Source organism: Nerophis lumbriciformis, linkage group LG15 (assembly GCF_033978685.3).
Source record: "Nerophis lumbriciformis linkage group LG15, RoL_Nlum_v2.1, whole genome shotgun sequence".
Taxonomy (NCBI): domain Eukaryota; kingdom Metazoa; phylum Chordata; class Actinopteri; order Syngnathiformes; family Syngnathidae; genus Nerophis; species Nerophis lumbriciformis.
Genome location: NC_084562.2, coordinates 21,285,001 through 21,292,500, shown reverse-complemented (window position 1 = coordinate 21,292,500; position 7,500 = coordinate 21,285,001). Strand labels below are relative to the sequence as shown.

The 7,500-nt window shown below is 35.6% G+C and overlaps 1 protein-coding gene and 1 long non-coding RNA gene across 3 annotated transcripts in view; one reads left to right on the top strand and one right to left on the bottom strand.

Moving 5' to 3' along the window:
* Window positions 1-2,361, bottom strand: part of LOC133615877 (uncharacterized) — a 3,782-nt gene extending 1,421 nt beyond the window's left edge. For both annotated transcript variants that reach the window (XR_009816788.2, XR_009816787.2), the window contains exon 1: window positions 2,019-2,361. This is a non-coding gene — a long non-coding RNA (uncharacterized lncRNA). The remainder of the gene's footprint in view (window positions 1-2,018) is intronic.
* The window catches only part of gpc5a (glypican 5a), a 381,628-nt gene that overhangs the window by 136,815 nt on the left and 237,313 nt on the right, over window positions 1-7,500 (top strand). The window lies entirely within an intron of this gene.

Sequence of the window (7,500 nt, the reverse complement as noted above, 5' to 3'; positions counted from 1 at the left end):
TGTATATATATGTATATATATATATATATATATATATATATATATATATATATATATATATATATATATGTATACATATATATAATAATATATAATTTTATTAAACAAAACCATTTTTCTTTTACGTAATATATATATATATATATATATATATATATATATATATATATATATATAGTTAAAAATATGATTTTATTAAACAAAACCATTTTTCTTTTAGATAATATATATATATATGTATATATATATATATATATATATATATATATATATATATATTACTATAGATATATAGATATATATATATCTATATCTATCTATATATATATATATATATATATATATATATATATATTACTATAGATATATAGATATATATATATCTATATCTATCTATATATATATCTATATCTATATATCTATAGTAATATATATATACATATATATTACCTAAAAGAAAAATGGTTTTGTTTAATAAAATTATATTTTTAACTGTAAAAAAATAAAAAAATAAAATGAAAAATAAATAAAATAAAATAAAAAAAATAAAATAAATATATATATACATACATTTATTTATTTATTTTTTGACAGTTTTTTACCTATTCTATGGAAGAATGTAGTTCATCATAAAACCGGCACGCAATGTTATTAAAAAGTATGGATTTTGAATTGAGAATCGTTTTTAATACCGAATGGTTACCCCCATGAATCGAATCGAAGTGAATCCCTCAAAGATTCACAACCGCATTTTCCATATCGGATCCCAGCACTAACATTATCAATAAAACCTTAAATTTACAATCTGTGTGTCAATAGAAAACACTTCATCCAACCAGACCTGGTTGAGCAAATGTGTACAAAGAAGGTGATACGATTGTTGGTATCAGGGTCCCTTTCGCCCTTTCGTTTCCTCTTTGTGACCACCGCCTTTTTCCCCGAGGTTCCGGGACAGCGTCTGCAGCTGGAGGAAGAACAGATGTGGCTTCTTTTTTCAAGTAATTTGCGCTGAGCCAACAAAACCGTTCAACTCGGTGGCATTCTCCAGCTGTGTCAGGCCTTGAATTGATGTATGCAATCAGAGCCTGAGCAATCAGAAGTCTCTCATTGGTACTTCAATAATCAGTCAAGTAACAGTCTTCAGTCACGGTTCCCAACAATATTCAGTCAGGTAACAGTCTTCAGTCACAGTATCCAACAATATTCAGTCAGATAACAGTCTCCAGTCACAGTATCCAACAATATTCAGTCAAGTAAGAGTCTTCAGTCACGGTATTCAACAATATTCAGTCAAGTAAGAGTCTTCAGTCACGGTATGTTATGATCCGCTGCCCGAATCATAGCTTGTTTACGTTTTCTAGTCACGTGTGTTTTCAGCACCTTGAGTTTTGTTTGTTTCAGTTGCCATGACTGCAGATTGCTCACACCTGCCTCTGGTTAGCGTTCGGGACACGCACTTGTTGCCCGGGCGCTAACCAGAGGGCTATTTGCGGCATGGCGTAGTGGGTAGAGCAACCGTGCCAGAAACCTGAGGGTTGCAGGTTCGCTCCCCGCCTCTTACCATCCAAAAATCGCTGCCGTTGTGTCCTTGGGCGGGACACTTCACCCTTTGCCCCCGGTGCCACTCACACCGGTGAATTGAATGATGAATGACAGGTGGTGGTCGGAGGGGCCGTTGGCGCAAATTGCAGCCACGCTTCCGTCAGTCTACCCCAGGGCAGCTGTGGCTATGAAAGTAGCTTACCATCACCAGGTGTGAATGATTGATGGGTTCTACATGTAAAGCGACTTTGGGTACTTAGAAAAGCGCTATATAAATCCCAGTTATTATTATTATTATTATTATTTAGTCTTTGCCCTGGCCTCACTCGGCCTGGCTTCCTAATTTGCTAGCTTACACGCTAGACTCTTTGCTTGCTTGCTCCCACGCTAGTTCCTCTGTTTTTTTCCTTAAGTGCTATGGGCACGATTTTGTTTGTTCTCGTATGATTTATGTCTTTAATAAATAATTTTCCTACCTGCACGCTGTGTCCGAATCCGTCTGCATTCCTGGGAGAACAACCTCGTACCACGATGCGACCCAGTCGTCACACGGTATCCAACAATATTCAGTCAACTAACAGTCTTCAGTCACGGTATCCAACAATATTCAGTTGAGTAACGGTCTTCAGTCATGGTATACAACAATATTCAGTCAAGTAACAGTCTTCAGTTAAAGTTAAAGTTAAAGCACCAATGATTGTCACACACACACAAAGTGTGGCGCAATTATTCTTGTCACGGTATCCAACAATATTCAGTCAGGTAACAGTCTTCAGTCACAGTATCCAACAATATTCAGTTAAGTAAGAGTCTTCAGTCACAGTATCCAACAATATTCAAACAAGAAACAATCTTCAATCACAGTATCCAACCATATTCAGTCAAGTAACAGTCTTCAGTCACGGTATCCAACCATATTCAGTCAAGTAACAGTATTTAGTCACAGGATCCAACCATATTCAGTCAAGTAACAGTCTTCAGTCACAGTATCCAACAATATTCAGTCAGATAGCAGTCTTCAGTCACAGTATCCAACAATATTCAGTCAAGTAAGAGTCTTCAGTCACAGTATCCAACAATATTCAGTCAAGAAACAGTCTTCAATCACAGTATCCAACCATATTCAGTCAAGTAACAGTCTTCAGTCACGGTATCCAACCAAATTCAGTCAAGTAACTGTCTTTAGTCACAAAATCCAACAATATTCAGTAAAGTAACAGTCTTCAGTCATGGTATCCAACAAAATTCAGTCAAGTGACAGTCTTCAGTCACGGTATCCAACAATATTCAGTCAAGTAACAGTTTTCAGTCACGGTATCCAACAATATTCAGTCAGGTGACAGTCCTCAGTCACAGTATCCAACACGATTCAGTCAACTAACGGTCTTCAGTCATGGTATCCAACAATATTCAGTCAAGTAACAGTCTTCAGTCACGGTATCCAACAATATTCAGTCAAGTAACAGTCTTTAATCACAGTATACAACAATATTCAGTTAACAAACAGTCTTCAGTCATGGTATCCAACAATATTCAGTCAGGTAACACTCTTTAATCACAGTATACAACAATATTCAGTTAACTAACAGTCTTCAGTCACGGTATCCAACAATATTCAGTCAAGAAACACTCTTTAATCACAGTATACAACAATATTCAGTCAAGTAACAGTCTTCAGTCACGGTATCCAACAATATTCAGTCAAGTAACAGTCTTTAGTCACACAATCCAACCATATTCAGTCAAGTAACAGTCTTCAGTCACAATATCCAACAATATTCAGTCAACTAACAGTCTTCAATCACAGTATACAACAATATTCAGTTAACTAACAGTCTTCAGTCATGGTATCCAACAATATTCAGTCAGGTAACAGCCTTCAGTCACGATATCCAACAATATTCAGTCAAGAAACACTCTTTAATCACAGTATCCAACAATATTCAGTTAACTAACAGTCTTCAGTCATGGTATCCAACAATATTCAGTCAGGTAACAGTCTTCAATCACAGTATCCAACCATATTCAGTCAAGTAAGAGTCTTTAATCACAGAATCCAACCATATTCAGTCAAGTAACAGTCTTCAGTCACAGTATCCAACAATATTCAGTCAACTAACAGTCTTCAGTCACAGTACCCAACAATACAGGTAAAATCCAGTAAATTAGAATATTTTGAAAAACTTGATTTATTTCAGTAATTGCATTCAAAAGGTGTAACTTGTACATTATATTTATTCATTGCACACAGACTGATGCATTCAAATGTTTATTTCATTTAATTTTGATGATTTGAAGTGGCAACAAATGAAAATCCAAAATTCCGTGTGTCACAAAATTAGAATATTACTTAAGGCTAATACAAAAAAGGGATTTTTAGAAATGTTGGCCAACTGAAAAGTATGAAAATGAAAAATATGAGCATGTACAATACTCAATACTTGGTTGGAGCTCCTTTTGCCTCAATTACTGCGTTAATGCGGCGTGGCATGGAGTCGATGAGTTTCTGGCACTGCTCAGGTGTTATGAGAGCCCAGGTTGCTCTGATAGTGGCCTTCAACTCTTCTGCGTTTTTGGGTCTGGCATTCTGCATCTTCCTTTTCACAATACCCCACAGATTTTCTATGGGGCTAAGGTCAGGGGAGTTGGCGGGCCAATTTAGAACAGAAATACCATGGTCCGTAAACCAGGCACGGGTAGATTTTGCGCTGTGTGCAAGCGCCAAGTCCTGTTGGAACTTGAAATCTCCATCTCCATAGAGCAGGTCAGCAGCAGGAAGCATGAAGTGCTCTAAAACTTGCTGGTAGACGGCTGCGTTGACCCTGGATCTCAGGAAACAGTGTGGACCGACACCAGCAGATGACATGGCACCCCAAACCATCACTGATGGAAATCGAGGTCCCAGAGTCTGGAGGAAGACAGGAGAGGCACAGGATCCACGTTGCCTGAAGTCTAGTGTAAAGTTTCCACCATCAGTGATGGTTTGGGGTGCCATGTCATCTGCTGGTGTCGGTCCACTCTGTTTCCTGAGATCCAGGGTCAACGCAGCCGTCTACCAGCAAGTTTTAGAGCACTTCATGCTTCCTGCTGCTGACCTGCTCTATGGAGATGGAGATTTCAAGTTCCAACAGGACTTGGCGCCTGCACACAGCGCAAAATCTACCCGTGCCTGGTTTACGGACCATGGTATTTCTGTTCTAAATTGGCCCGCCAACTCCCCTGACCTTAGCCCCATAGAAAATCTGTGGGGTATTGTGAAAAGGAAGATGCAAAATGCCAGACCCAAAAACGCAGAAGAGTTGAAGGCCACTATCAGAGCAACCTGGGCTCTCATAACACCTGAGCAGTGCCAGAAACTCATCGACTCCATGCCACGCCGCATTAACGCAGTAATTGAGGCAAAAGGAGCTCCAACCAAGTATTGAGTATTGTCCATGCTCATATTTTTCATTTTTATACTTTTCAGTTGGCCAACATTTCTAAAAATCCCTTTTTTGTATTAGCCTTAAGTAATATTCTAATTTTGTGACACACGGAATTTTGGATTTTCATTTGTTGCCACTTCAAATCATCAAAATTAAATGAAATAAACATTTGAATGCATCAGTCTGTGTGCAATGAATAAATATAATGTACAAGTTACACCTTTTGAATGCAATTACTGAAATAAATCAAGTTTTTCCAAAATATTCTAATTTACTGGCTTTTACCTGTATTCAGTCAAGAAACAGTATTCAATCACAGTATCCATCAATATTCAGTCAAGCAACAGTCTTCAGTCACGGTATCCAACCATATTGAGTCAAGTAACAGTCTTCAGTCACGGTATCCAACCATATTCAGTCAAGTAACTGTCTTGAGTCACAGAATCCAACCATATTCAGTCAAGTGACAGTCTTCAGTCATGGTTTCCAACAATATTCAGTCAGGTCAGTCTTTAGTCACAGTATCCAACAATATTCAGTCAGGTGACAGTCTTTAGTCACGGTATCCAACAATATTCAATCACAGTATACAACACGATTCAGTCAACTAACGGTCTTCAATCATGGTATCCAACAATATTCAGTCAAGTAACAGCTTTCAGTCACGGTATCCAACATGTTCCTGAGAGGTTCTTCACATAATCTATACTGGCTTGTTCCAACTAAAGCCATTTATTTAGCTATAACATGGTTATCCTCTCAAAAAAAACAACTTGTGTCAGTCTCTTATGGATTTTGAAAGCCAAGAATCCGGTCACATCACTGGATTCATTTTCATAATCGTTGTATGTTGACGTCAGCGGGCAGCCATCTGCCGTTGCAGTGTCAAGCGCTTACATTCAACAGCTTGAAGTTTGGTCGGGAGGAAAGATTACAAGAATTATGACAGGACTTTTTTTTTTTTTTTTTCTGTGGGGGGAAAAAAAAAATATGACATTGCTAGCGCTACTATGACTGCACAGTAGCGCTAAGTCCGTGAAATTACTCCCTTGCAAATATGGAATGTGGGGGCGGTTGGGCGGACGGCTTATTCAGATGTGCGTTTCATCAAGCTGCTCACTTTTAAGGACTCATATGTTGCAGAAAAACTGGCACTTTCAACCCGGACCGGTGGACACTTTGGTATTAGTTCAGATTGCACTCGGGTTGTACGGTATACCTGTACCAATAAAGTACAGCAATATTAATTAATTAAAAACACTAGTGCCATCTAAAGCATACCTGGGCAAATTAAGGCCCAGGGGCCACATGCGGCCCATTAAGCGTTTCAATCTGGCCCGCCGGACATTCCCAAATAAGTTTTTTAGATCTTTAGATCTTTAAGATCTTTTCAAATGACCGTAAGTCATTTCAGTGGTAGGAATCTGCGCTTTTGCATGATATACTAGTTACTATGGTAATCTAATTAGTTACTATGGTCATCTAAATAACCATAGTTATAGTTATAGTACCTCATTCTTGCCAACCTTGAGACCTCCGATTTCGGGATGTAGGGGGGTGGGGCGGGGAGGAGTATATTGACAGCTAGAATTCACTAAGTCAAGTATTTCATACATATATATATATATATATCTACATCCTGAAAATATGCAAACAAAACTGTGTTTAGATAATTGATACTTCAAACTTGCATAAATATAACATGAATATAACATAACTTGGCTTCTGAGAGCTTCAAAATGTAATGAATAAAATGCTAAAGTTGTTGATAAACAAGCAATTATTTTAATAATTAAATATGGTCATTTTAAATGAATTATTATGATAATTTAAAAGTAATTATTTTAAATATGTTTATTTTAATGTACTGGTATAATTCTATGGCTGGAATTAGGGGTCAGAAAAAATACAAATAAAAATACAATTAATTTTGATGTATATATATATATATATATATATATATATATATATATATATATATATATATATATATATATCCTGAAAATATGCAAACAAATCTGTGTTTAGATAATTGATACTTCAAACTTGCATAAATATAACATGAATATAACATAACTTGGCTTTTGAGAGCTTCAAAATGTAATGAATACAATGCTAAAGTTGTTGATAAACAAGCAATTATTTTAATAATTAAATATGGTCATTTTAAATGAATTATTATGATAATTTAAAATTAATTATTTTAAATATGTTTATTTTAATGTACTGGTATAATTCTATGGCTGGAATTAGGGGTCAGAAAAAATACAAATAAAAATACAATTAATTTTGATGTATGTATATATATATATATATATATATATATATACATATATATATATATATATATATATATATATATATATATATATATATATATATATATATACATACATATATATATATATATATATATATATATATATATATATATATATATATATCCTGAAAATATGCAAACAAAACTGTGTTTAGATAATTGATACTTCAAACTTGCATAAATATAACATGAATATAACATAACTTGGCTTCT